At 52.8% G+C, this 13,263-nt stretch overlaps 1 protein-coding gene across 3 annotated transcripts in view; it reads left to right on the forward strand.

Annotated features, from left to right (window-relative positions):
• The window catches only part of ZHX2 (zinc fingers and homeoboxes 2), a 162,068-nt gene that overhangs the window by 60,789 nt on the left and 88,016 nt on the right, over positions 1-13,263 (forward strand). For 2 of the 3 annotated variants that reach the window (XM_049092694.1, XM_035696437.2), the window contains exon 2: positions 11,002-11,072. The gene's annotated coding sequence lies outside the window, so the exon portion shown is untranslated. The remainder of the gene's footprint in view (positions 1-11,001; positions 11,073-13,263) is intronic. The other variant, XM_049092695.1, reaches the window with a different exon arrangement.

A 13,263-nucleotide genomic window follows, 5' to 3' on the forward strand; every position in this document is an offset into this window, starting at 1 on the left:
GTAATAAATACCCATCACAAAGATAGCTATCTTTTATTGAGTGCCTTCGGTGTGTCAGGAACTATGCTAGGGGCTTTCACGTTTGTTTGCCTCTACTCCCCACAGTACCCCTTTGAGATATATAGCATTATGATGCCCATTTTACAGATGAGATGCCTGAGGCCACACAGCCCCGAGCTGACACCTGCATACAGTCCCACAGTTAGAAAGTGGTAAACCCAGCATCTATGTGGTTAACACAGGTTGTCTGATGTCCCCCTCCCTGGCTGAAGCCTTGGAGGACTCCTGGTCATCCCTCCTGAACAGGATGTCCAGTCTCCTTGGTGTGGCATGTAGGGCCCCTCTGCACCCCTGCCTCTGCCCCTCCGGCCCACACACTAGCTTTACTGACTTCACTGGCAGCCACTCTCAACCACCTGCTCAGGCCCTGCCCTTCCTCTGGACCTCACCCCGCTCTCCCCTCCCTGGAATTCACACTCCCTCCCACTTGTGATTGGTGATATCCCACCCGTCCTTCAGAGAGCAGGCCAAAGCCACTTCTTCATGCAGCCTCTTCCATCTTCATGCAGCCTCTTCCATGCAGACCCACCGTCTTCCATGCCCTTCTCCCCATCCAGGCATCACTCTGTCCTAAGGCACCCTGTTCCTCTCTCCATTCTAGCACAGCTCACAGAGTGTCACCAGCACCTAACGCAGCCTGGGAATCCGAGGGACACAGGACAGCAGGGAACGGTATGGCTTTATGGAAGGAGTGGAGCATGCGTGGAGCACAGGGCATTCTGACTCCTCATTGTTTTTTTAAAACACCATGCCAGCCCAACAAGACAACTCTGTGGCTCTTTGAACCACGAGCCAGCAGCAGGAGACTCCGGAGCCCCTCAGGACTCTTGTGCTTCTGTGCATCATCAGTGCTTACTTAGATGAGGGCGGGGGGGTGGGGGGCACAGGGAGGAAGAACGTACCTTCCTAGACCTGGCAATGTGGTCTGTTCCATAAATGGCATATTAGTCTTCTCGTTTCTCAGTCTTGGTGAGAAATGTGTAATCCTTGTGTGGTGTTTGATCAGAAAGTACTGGTAACCCAAACAGGAGTATATCAAAACACCTCTGGAGTCCTTTAGAACCCAACAAATGACATGCTTACGTTGTAACTACAACCTCCTCCATGACCCGGGCTGGGCGGCTTAGGCAACAGCCATTTATTTTCTCACAGTACCGGAGGCTGGAAGTCCAAGGTCAAAGTTCTAGCCAATTCTGTGTCTGGTGAGGACTCCCTTCCTCGCTGGCAGACAGCCACTTCCGGCCGTGGCCTCACGTGGCCTCTCCCCAGCACCCGCACATGGCAAGAGACAGCAGGCTTTCTGGGAGTCTCTTCTGACAAGAACACTAATTCCATGGGATCGGGGCCCCATTGTTATGACCTCATTTCATCTCCCTTAGAGGTCCCCTCTCCAGATACAGTCACACTGGGGGTACAGGCTTCAGCTTATGAATGTGGGGGAGGAGGGGGCATAGACATTCAGTCCTTAGCACATGGCATTCCAGATCATTCGAGCCACAAGTCTTTCCTGTGTCCTCACCATGGAAATGCGGGACACATGGCAGGCACTTAGGCACTTACTCTCCAAATGGCCTTAGTTAGACAGCCTGCTCAGGTTCTCGGGGCCTCAGGTTCCGCACTGTAAAATGCGGACGACACGCCACCAAGCACACAGGGTTTGTCTGAGGATTGCGTGAGATTAGTCCACGTCCACGATGCCTGACACACCCAGGAGCACCTTCGAGAAACATTTACTGAGCACCTACTGTGTTCCGGGCATTCTGCTGGGTGCTGGGAATCCAAGATGAGCAGATCCCTCCTTGCTCTCACGCTTTCTGGAAAAGCCAGATAATAAATGAGTGAACGTGTGATCAGGTAACAGGTCAATAATCCGAGGGGGAGTGGGGGCTTGGGCCGTAAGGGAATGAAACAGGCAGCAAAATAAGAGCAGCAGGGGAAGAAAGCCCTCCCTGGGGAGGCAACTTTGTCAAGAAGCTGAGGGCCACAGAGACTCGGGTTGGAATGTTCTGGTCGGTGGGGGGCGGGGGGTGACGAGGTGGGGAGGCAGCAAGTGCAAAGGCCTGAATGTGGGCCACTTGGCACCTGCACCAACTGTTAATCCTCGTCGTGATTGGCATGCTCGCTCTTGCACGCGGCCGCACCCTCAGGTCCAGCTCCCTGTGGGGACACACGACCCCCGCCCTGCCCTCCAGGCTGTCGGGCCACACCGAACCAGGCCTTCAGAGGAGGCAGCTCTGCGAGGGCTGGAGTGGTCAGGAGGCCCTGCTGGCGCAGGGACGAGGGAGGAGGAGGAGGTGTGGGGAGGCAGGCCAGCATTCCAGAGGAGGGGGAGTTTGGTCAAGGAGCCCAGTATCTGAGGCACCCTTGAAGACTGCCCGGGCCGGGGCCTGGTCTGAGAGGAATGCCCACGGCGCCATTTGGATGACCTCAGCGTGGGCTGACAAGGGCAGCGGCGGCCTCCATTGTCACAGCCGGCTGGGCAGGTTGTCAGTTCGAGGGAACGAGCTCTCCACTCAAGATGTAAGGCCCTGGGCGGAAATCCAGCTTTGTGAGTCACAACCAGATGCACATCTTGTCAGAGAAAACCATGGCCGCAGAGAACTGGTCATGGTTTCCTGGAAACTTCCTGAGTGTCGGGGGAGGGGCTAGCCGAGGAGAGGTGCCAGCCACAGCTGAGAGGGGAGGATGTGCAGGGGGCTGGGCCCAGGCTGGCGGCCTGGAGCTGGGCCTCGCAGGGCCCCCCCGGGGAGTCAGAGCCTGAGGCCAGTGGACTAGCTGAGGCCCATATGGGGTCTCTGTCTCCCCTCCCACAGCATGCCTGGCATTGCCTGGCCTCCTACTGGAGGCCCACATGCCCCTGTGTGGGTGTGGGAAGAGCAGTTATACGGCGGGGCCGGGGGTGGTGGTGCTGAGTCCTCATCCCACCAGCTTGGATTCAAATCCAAGGACTTCCACAAACATAGCTTCTCTGGCCCTCAGTTTTCTGGTCTACAAAGTAATGGGATAAATTGGGAGCTCTCCAAGGTTCCGCCCAGCTAGAATATTCGGGCACTTCCTTCATTTTCCTCCCTATAGATAAAGGAAGTTGAAGCCCAAGAGCGAGGGGCTTGCCCAGAGCCAACCCCACTGAGTGGGCCTGGAGCTCCTGCCCTGGCCAGATCTGCACCCCTCCACCCTTTCTCCAGTGTCCTGCCTTCCCTCCCCAGTCTTTTCCTCCTGGATTTCTTTCCCTGTTCTTTCTGCCTATGCTTCCAGCCTGCCAGACAGAGGTTCAGCCACCCCAAGAAAGATGTTCCCCCCGGGGGGGGTGGTAGGTCCGAAATCAGAACCGGGGTGGGAACTCCCAGGGCCATCGGCCACCTGTGTGCACTCACTGGTATCAAGCAGGCAGGACCTCGTCTGGCCACCTCCTGTCGGAATCCTATATGCCCTTCAATCCAGCTAAGGAACACCTCCCCCAGGAAGCCCTTCCGAATCACTCCAACCAGAGTTATCACCTTACCAAGCCTTCCCCATCCATGCCACTCTATAATCCTGCTGGTGGCATTTTCACTTACTTTTGTGCAATTATTTGTGCATCCGTCATAGCTCCTCTATGCAATTCCAGACTCGCTGAAATCAGTAACCAAATTGCCTACCACCAGCCTCCCTTCGACATCTGGTGCAGTGTTTGTATTCTAAGTGTTGGGTAGATAATTGTGGAATAAATGGAGTTTTCTTTCTTCATTGCAGAAGGGTTCTTTCCTCTCAGAATGAATGGCTGGGCGTGTAAGAGCATCTGTTCTAGAGCTACATTGGGTTGAATCTTAGCTCCACCATCTGCACACTGTGAGACCTTGGGCAAGTTACTAACACTTTTTACCTCAGTTTCCTCTCTTGCAAAGGAGGCTAATTGTAATCACCCCACCAACCAGGGTGGCCGGGAAGATTAAACTAGTCACGCATGGAAAGTGCTTGATACAGTGCCCAGCATAGACCTGAGTCAGTAAATGAAGTTGTTAAGTTTCGGTGATCCTATATGCACATTTTTATTTGATGTCTTAGAATATATGTTACACTGCCTTGCAGAATTTGAGTTTGGCTTTAGGTAGGTGCTAAATCCGTTTTAATCCTTGTATTCATTGAACCTGCATCAAGTATTCGGTGCCCATTGTAGAACCAACCCCACCCCCCTCAGGTCCCCTGAGCAGGGGCGGGGAGGGCGGGATAGGGCCCCGGAGCAGTGGAACCGCTCGCTCGCCAGCCTGGGACTAGCAGCTACGTTAAGCGCTTTTATTCAATTCATGTGACTCGACAAATTTGGAATGTGTTAGGGAGAGTTTTTCCAGCTATGAGTCAGTACATTTATGCTCTCTCACACACACATTTAAAAAAAATCTTTAAAGAAAAAGAGTTTAGCGAGAATCATTTATGAGTGCAAAGTGGAAATCTGTGGAAATTTTATTTTGACCCTGAAGGCAAGTAATACTTAAGAATTTAATAAAGGGCTCAAAACAGGATGCAGTGAAGAAAAAAACACAGCTAGCTGCCTTTTCCTGGTACATTCTCAGCCACCGTGCTGCACAGAGGAGGGTCTGATTTGCATGGCTTTATTAAGCACCTCCTGTATACTCAGATTTGTGCTAAACGTGGTGGGGGAAAGAAGGGCCACAGAACCAGCATTTATTAAGCACCTATTATGTGCCAGATAATCGTGACAGGAGGGGAAGAAACCTGTCTTAGGTTCAAGAGGCAGTATGGGAGAAAATGGAAGAACTGTATGCAGACACATGGGTTCAAACCCCAGCACCCTACATTCATAATACCATCCAATCCCCATCGTATCCATTTTATGGATGACAAAACCAAGGCTCGGAGAACATATAATATTTTGCCTATGGATACAAAACTCATAAATGTTAGGAAGGAAAAAAAAATGTTAGGAAGGATTTTCTAAACTGGGTCTGTCAGTCTCCCCGTTAGGATTAAACTAATGTCCACAGGAGCTGTTTCCCAACAGGGTGGGAGGTGGACATACCGGTTCTGGGAGACCATGTCTGGGATCGTAACCAGGTACAGCCTTCCTGCAGACCAGTCTCTTCAACCACCTTCTGCCACTTGCTTTTAAGTCCTGCCCATTTGGGGATTATCGAGAACCTGCTTCTCATCCAAGCTGATCCTCTTTGCTGTTGTTGTTTATTTTAAATAAAGAAACCACCACCCGCCCAGAGGGCTTGTGTTTCCAGCTCACTTTCCTCTCTTTTGCAAGGACTCATTTTCATAGAATCCCAATCTCCAGGGAGCTGTGTTTTTCCCTCTGAAACATGAGCAGTAATCAAAGGTGTATTCATCCCCAAACATCTGCCAGCAGCCACCGGAGCCAGGGTTCCCCGAGGTCTGGCAGGAGGAGGCTCAGGCCAGGTGCCCGGGGACGATTTTTCCCTCACAAATCAGATTGCCCTGTGGTTGTCCTTTGTAGAGATGGCAGGGTCCCAGGCAGTGCCTCTCAGATTGCTGGAAGATGTGAGGGGGGGCCCTGGGTGGTAGCAGGGTTCCACTGTCTATTCAACAACTACTTTTGAGAGCCGCCATGTGCCAGGTCCTGCAGACACGGGGACTCCAGCTCTTTGGTGAGGTACCATCGCTCACAGGTAGAAGGACCCGACTTCTCGAAACACCTGCAAGTCCCTGAAAGTTCTGGCCCTTGCTCTTTCTCTGGCCTGCTTGGCGACAGCCACTCCAGCCAGCCTTCAGTATCTGTATCCAGCACGCCCCCCCCCCCCCCACACACACACACACTTTTCTCCAGCTTTTTCATCTTCCATTCCTCTTTGCCTTTCAGATCTGCCCCCATCTGCTGTATCCCTGCGTGCCTCTCCTGGTGATCTTGCCACCATTGCCACGTGCTTCCGTTGGCACAATAATATCACTGAAGTCTCCATCTCCAACCCAGCTGCAAGGGCTCGCCTAAGTCTCCCCAGACACTAGTGAGCAAAACAGACCCTGCCCTGCCCTGGGCTGGGCACAGCTTCCTGAAGCGTCCTGTGCTTAACGATTTTGAGGAGGAAATATTTGGAATCAAATACAGATCAGTTCTAGAATAGAGTTCTGTGTTCTCGTTCAAGATGTCCAGTTGCACCCACACACCTTGGGGAGGTTATGAACTCAGCTTCCTCTGTACTCTTGGCGAGGGGTCTTAGTACAAGAGTAGGTTAGGGTTAGGGGAGAGATGGTTCAGTTTGTCAGCAATTCCAGCCATGGAGCCAAAGTTTAAGAGGCAGTGTCGGGGGAAGAGATGGGAAGACTATATCCAGTCCGGCCAGAGTTCAAACCCCAGTGCTGGACGTTCGTTCAACACTTGTGACTTGGGGCGATGTATTTGATGGCTTGATGGTTCAGGCTTCCATCTGTAAAATGGGTGCATGGCCTGTGCTCTTCTGCCGTGGGAGAGGGAGGAGACATGTGGAGGACTCAGCTCAGGAAGCAGTGGCTGTTGCTGTTGGTCACTCGCTAGTGATGCTCTTTTGAATTAAAGGCTGTTGTTGGTGACCAGGGTGAAACATTTTCTGGAGCAAAGACAGGCAGCCGGGACTGGCCCCAGCCAGAGCTCATCACCCTCTCCTCTGTCTTCCATGGGTTCCTCACCCTCTCCTCAGTATGAGGCTATGGCCACAGGACATAATGACCTGTTTACCAGACCTGGAGTTTCTTACTCATCTGCTAAATGTTTGCTGAATGAAGAAATGGAATGGAATAAATTATGTTAGTGGGAGTGACTGTGGGGCGGGTGGGTTTCTCCTACAAACTGTTCAAAGCTTCTCCCTGTTTCCCCTTTCAGGTGTCTAGCAATCCAATAGGCTTAAAGTACGGCACAAAGGAAAGGGGGGGAGCTGTAGGGAAAATCCTACGGGCAGATTTTTCCCTCTTGGGATTTTGCTCCATATGACCGGCACATTCTGGCAAAAGGAGTCCTGAGCCAGGAGGACTGGAAATATGTGCACATTTAGAGCTTGAAGGACATTGAAAGTCCTCTAATTCATTTATAATGCTCATAAGGAGAAGTGCCATTTGCCCCATGCAGGACCGACGTGGGGCCCCAGGGCGTCTGATCCCCTATGCGTCCCAAGGAGGAGGGCCTGTTAGAGCCCCACTTGGCTGGTCCGGCAGCCAAGGTCCCATGGAGAGGACTGATGGGTGCCAAGGCACAGAATAGGTGTGTGAGACTCAGGCTTAGGCGTCCTGTCCCTAAGAGCAGTACTCTCCCCCATGCCAGTTAGGGTCAGGTGTCTTATGGGGGATGCCACGGCTCTGGGTCCCAGGATAAATAAGGAAAACAAGATAGATTCACTGAGACTCCCCCCAGCTCTGAGAAGGATTCACTGTACAACCCATGCTAGTTGCTCTACTTCTTTCTGCTCAAGAAGCACCCCACCGGCTGAAGGATAATAATAATAAGTAGCAGCAGTAGTGATAGTAGCTAACATACCTGCTGACAGGAGTCTAAGCACTTTATGTGTGTTGCCTTCCTCAGTCTTAGAGAGTAAGTTGGGGTTAATTAGGGGAAGGGACCAAGGATAGCTGGGTGGCTGCCCAGAGCATGGGGGATTCCAGAAGCTGAGCGGTCAGCAAGCCCAGAACACAGAGGGGCAAGGTGAGGCAGGACGAGATGAACAGGGGCCAGTCCTTGCAGGGCCCTGGAAGCCCTGGAGTAGGAATATGGTCTCTCTCCTGAGACAAATGAGGCATCCATTAGCTGCAACAGCACCCCCCGCCCCCCTAACACCTCTGCACACATTGTCCTTTCTCAAACTCAGACTAGTATTTATCTTCCTCCTTTTTTATACTGTGAGTTTCCTAAAGTAAGGACTGGGTCTTATTTATTTATATCTTTCTGGTGCTTAGCACAGAGTCAGGTATATACAGGTACTCGGTAAATGACTGCTAATCAAATGGTCACTATCTTCAGTATTTAGTATTACCATTCAATATTTAATGACTATAGATATTAGTACCTATAATACAACTTACATTATGAAGGCACTTCTGCTATAAAATGACCTGGGTGTGGGACACCTGGGTGGCTCAGTGGTTGAGCGTCTGCCTTTGGCTCAGGGCATGATCCTGGGGTCCTGGGATCCAGTCCCGCATGGGGCTCCCTGCAGGGAGCCTGCTTCTCCCTCTCTCTGTGTCTCATGAATAAATAAATAAAATAAAAATAAATCAATAAAATGACCTATGCATTCCTGTAAAACCTTGCATTCTCAAAAATTAAAAAATCACCACACGTTGGGGGACCACCAGGGGACCACAGAGCACTCCCAACCCACGCAACGCTGTAATAAAGCACCACCCTGGTGGTGATACAAGCCCAGTTGAAAGGGCATGCTATATTTTGAGTTAAAAAAAAAAAAAACACACCAGTAACCTTAGGGCCCGAGTCACTATGGGGCTGTATTGTAGGGGGACTTGATGAGCAGGGCTGGGCGCGGTTGAGGCTGGAAAGGCCGAAGGGGACAGATGCCGTTCTCAGAAGTCCCAGGTGGAGGGACAGCTGCAGCCTTTGCGACGGTGTAGCAGAGATGGATGGTCTAGCCCAGGGCCTTTGCACAAAGCTCCGCGAGAGCCGAGCAACAGGCGTTTCTACGGCACAGCACGTGGCCGCAGTGAGCCAAGAGGAGGAGTGTGGCACATGTGGGCGCCTGGACAGCCTTGCTGCACTTGGCTGTGTCTGGGTGCTTTGCATCTAGTTGCCATCACGTGGAGCAAAACGTTCATGTGCTGGGGACATTTCTCTACGAGCTGCTGCAACCTCCAGATTTTATTGACATCATTCACCTGTATACCTTGTGTGAGCTAATCTGCCTCATGGAAGCCGTGCAGAAAGAGAAGCGATACAGAGAGTAATATGTGAGTAACTGATGCACCCAGCATGCCAGCTGGCCAGTTGCCATGGAGAAAGGTAACTGTCACACACCCTGTGTGGGTGGTGGGCCATTTCCCTCTTGGCCCATGAGTCTATTCAGTTGAATGCATTCTGTGAGCAGAGTGTCGAGCAAAGCCATATGGAGCTGGGCAAAACAAAGTGACAGCATCATAAACCTGTGACGCGATCTCTCTCTCCATCGGGAGCAGCTGAGTGGTCAGGGGACCTCAACCCCAACCTGCCCAGAAGCTGGATGACCTCAGGAAAATCACTTAACCTCTCTGTGCCTCATTTTCCTCAACCGCAAAATAGCACTGGTGACTCCCCAAGTTCTTTTAAGGAGCGATCGGCTAATGGATGAAAAGCTCTTTCTAAACTCTCAAGGGCAATTGTCCTTCTGCTCATCAGTGCCTGGACACCAAGGTTAGATGGTCCCCTGGGTACGTCTCCTGCTGGATGCTTCGTTCTAAGTATGGGGGCCAGAGAGCCAAATTCCCTGGAATCAGCATAAATTAATCACTGGGATTAATGCAGAAGCTTAAATTCTCCTGCAGGAAAGAGGCCCAGAACCTCTAACTGGAAGATTATCGAGGGCCCTCACAAAAGTGCAGAGGGGGGAACCAGCCTGCTGTGTGCAACGCCTCCGTCCCCGAGTGCTCTCCAGGACCCTCCTGCTCTGGGGCCTGAGGTCATCCACATGCAGCCCTTCCCTCATCCCTCCGACCACCCTGGGGCCTGCTGACCTCTTCACCCCTTCTTTCTGCTCCCCCAAGATGGGGCAGTGGAAAGGCACACTGGCGTGGCCCAGCCCTACCACCTGCTAGCAGTAAGAGCGCAATAGCCACATCATGGCTTCTTGAGCCTGTTTTCCTCACCTGGAGGATGGGCTCTGACGACTTCCTCCTTCCTTCCTCCCTCTCATGGTTATGGATGAGTATTGCTGTTTCTTCCAAGGTTACGAAGGGGAATTGTGCAGACCTGAAGTAAGCCCAGGAGTCACCCGAGAAGCTTGCTAGGAAGCAGGTTCTGGCTCCGGAGGCCTGGCTGGGGCCCGAGTCGCTGCTCCCCCAAGGAGCTCCCGGGGGATGCGAGCTTCCCTTTGAAGAACAAGCGAACAGAGCAAGTGGACACGGTGCCCCGTGCGTGGTAGCAAAGTCAGCAGAGACCATTGCCGGGAAGATGCTTGCTCCCCGCCCCGCTCCAGTCAAAAGGTTCTCCTTTGCAAACAGGCAGAGAGGAGGAGAGAACCCTCTGCTCACCTCGGGATTCTTAGGGAAACAAGAGAAAACAAGTTCTGCTGTAGAGGAGGCTGGGTGTGGGGAGCGAGGAGCCCGGCCTCCGCGGCTCATCAGCACGCTGCTCCACGCGCACACGTGCGCTGCAGGTGGGCCTCCGCCGGCTGCAGAAACCTCTAGAGCTCAGGCCTCAACTTGCCATGCTGGGAACGCAGCCTCTGAGCCCGGCACACGCCTTATTCCTCCGGCTACAGCTCTCCTGAGGAATTTTCAAAGCACACACAGGGTTCGCTTGGCAGGAGTCTCCCAGGATATAAATACGCATTTGGGGCTTTTGTTTTAAGGACTGCGGTATCTTTTTGGACTTGAGGCCTGCGCACAGGGCTTTTCCCCCCTCACCTTCGTCAAAATGGAAGGACGCACGGCCGGCTGCTGCTCGGAACGGACTGCGAAGACCCAAGGAGAGCCGGAGTGAGGTGCAGGAGACAGCGCCCCACCCCGCCCCATCTGATCCTGCTTTTGGCTTCCCTCCCCTGGAAGGCCTGCTTCTCGGAGCCTGGCTCCCCGGGGTGAGGGTCTTTCCCCTCCCCCCACCCTTCTCAGCGTCACCACAAGGCCCAGGGGCTTTGAGGTCCGTTTAATGAGCAGCTTCGACCTCCCTAGACCTTCCCATTTCATTTCCTATCCTTTCCCATCCGGCCTCTCCATCCCTGTCTCCCCCTGTGCCTCCGGCCTGCCCGGAAGGACAGTCGGACACCCACTTGCTCTGCCCTGCTTTTAATACGGAGTTTCTCTTCCCTGTAGGTCTCCACACGCTGACTGCTCTTGGAGTCGAAGGGTACCAAGATTCCCAGGATGTAAGCAATCCGGGTCTGGTGAGTGACGGCGTGCTGGGCGGAGGCCCGGCCTCCACTGGATTTCAAGGGAAAGGGGATGAGTAGGGGGTGCGGGGAGGCCGGACCTGGAGTCTGTCCAGGGAGCCAGCTGGCTTGCACGGCTCGGAATCTGTTTCCCTCCAGATGCACCTGGAAATGGCACGGTGCAGAGAATCCAGGTGTGAGTCCCTTGGAACCCACTGGAGCCCTGCCAGTCCCTCCCTGGGAGCAAACTGAGTCTCTAGGCGCCTGGGCTTCCTTTCTCCACACGGATGGCCGTAGCTCAGATGCACCAACCAGGGGGCCTGTGCTGGGAAGTGTTTCCAGGGAACTCAAACCAGGGTTAGGGAGCTATTCTTAGAACAGAGAGGGACTGTTCACAGTACCTGGTTCACACCAGTTTGTAACCCCATAGCCCTGAGGAGATGACCTATGAGACGTGAAAAAGCCACCTTTGCACATTTAAAGGGCTGTCATTGAAGAAAAGTGAGCAGCTACTGACTCGACCTAAGGAATTCCTTACAAAGGAGGTATGCCAAGGTGAAATAGGCATTCACTGGAAGTAGTGACTTCCCTGTCCCTGAAAGAATTCAAGTGCAGGTTGCAGATGCATCGATGTTGAAGGATGGAGTGGTTTTGACTAGGGCAGCATCTTCCAGACTCTGTTCCATGATGACCTGGAACCACCAGGGGTAATAGGGTGAGGGGTTGGAGGTGGGAGCTTATGAGTGCGCACACTCTCCCAGCACCACCTATTTGATGGGGTTCTGCTATAAAACTGTTTGGAAATTTCCGGATGAGATGACCCTCGGGTCTTCCTAAGACCTGTTGTGCATTGGCCTCTTCTGTATCCGAGCTACCGTCAGAGAGCCACACATCTCACAGGTGTGACCCCAACACTTCATGTATGTGATGGGCTGGGCAACTCTCCAAGCATGGTGGCAGTTTTGATTAGAAGCTCTGGGGAGTTCTGTCCCCTGTCAGGACCATGAAAAGATTTAACCAACTAGTCACGATATCCAGACCTTTGATCCAGGCCACAGAGACCATAAAGAAAGGCCTGGGGGACACTGTGGTAGGATTCCCCAACCCCCCAGGCTGTGGGAGACAGGGAGGGTGGCTTCCTAGGGGGGTCCGGGCACTTTGGCAAAACTAGTAGCACATACTCAAGCTAGCGTGAGAAGAATCACACCCCAGTCCCAGTGGGGAATTTGCACAGGAGGGACACCCCTTGTGAATGGGAAGGTCTGAGTAATGAGCCCCCAGGCCTCCTTTGTGCTCTGTGACTGGGTCTTCTTCCCCTGGGCCTGGGTCAGCTGCAGCTGTAAATATTTATCAAGGGTCCCTGAGGGCAGGGTGCTGTGGGAGGCCAGAGATGGGGTTTTTCTTTAAGAAACTGACAGCATGGATGAGAATTGAGTTTGACAGTCTGTTGTGCATGGGCTGTCTATTCAGCTGAGTCCTGCGTGCTGTGGGGGGCTGGGCTGGGGATGGGAGACAAGGAATGGGAGTGGAGGGCTGAACAACTCATTTGTGCTTTGATGCTTTCTTGACAAATCTTTAAGCAGGAGTGGGGTTTTGAGGTCAGGGGCTGTGTCTTTGATTCACAGGACCTGGCACTTAGTAGGTGCTCAGTAAGTGATTGTCAAATGACTGGAAGGGAAACCGATGAGGAGGCACCCAAGGAGGTGATGTCTCGTTAAGAGGAGCCGGGCCCCTGGAGTCAGGGTTCAAATCTAGGCTCTTCCACTAGCTATGGGGCCATAGGCAAGTTGCTCACCTTAGATACTTCAGTCTTCTCCACCAATAATGGGATTGTGATAACACCTACCACACCAGGTGGCTGTGAGGATGCAGGGAATTAATTAACTCCGGTTGAGCGGCTTGGCCCTGGGCCAGCACATAGTAAGTGCCCAATAAACATTAGCCGTGCTTTTATTCAACACATGGGACATGACTCTGGATTAATGTTCAGTATTGGGACAGCATGAGGCAGAGGACAGAGCTTGGGGCTGGGAGTCAGAAGCCCTGGCTTAACTGATGGGAGAGGGGACAGGGAAGCGATTGCACCCCTGAGCTCACTCTCTAAAACAGAGATGCTTTGAGAAGGTGGCTCCGTTCTTCCCTTGCTTTCTCTCTCTCTCTATCTCTCTCTGATGGGCTGTTGGAGTCCTGGCACCTGTCCAAAGGC

This window comes from Canis lupus, chromosome 13, assembly GCF_003254725.2.
Source record: "Canis lupus dingo isolate Sandy chromosome 13, ASM325472v2, whole genome shotgun sequence".
Classification (NCBI taxonomy): Eukaryota; Metazoa; Chordata; class Mammalia; order Carnivora; family Canidae; genus Canis; species Canis lupus.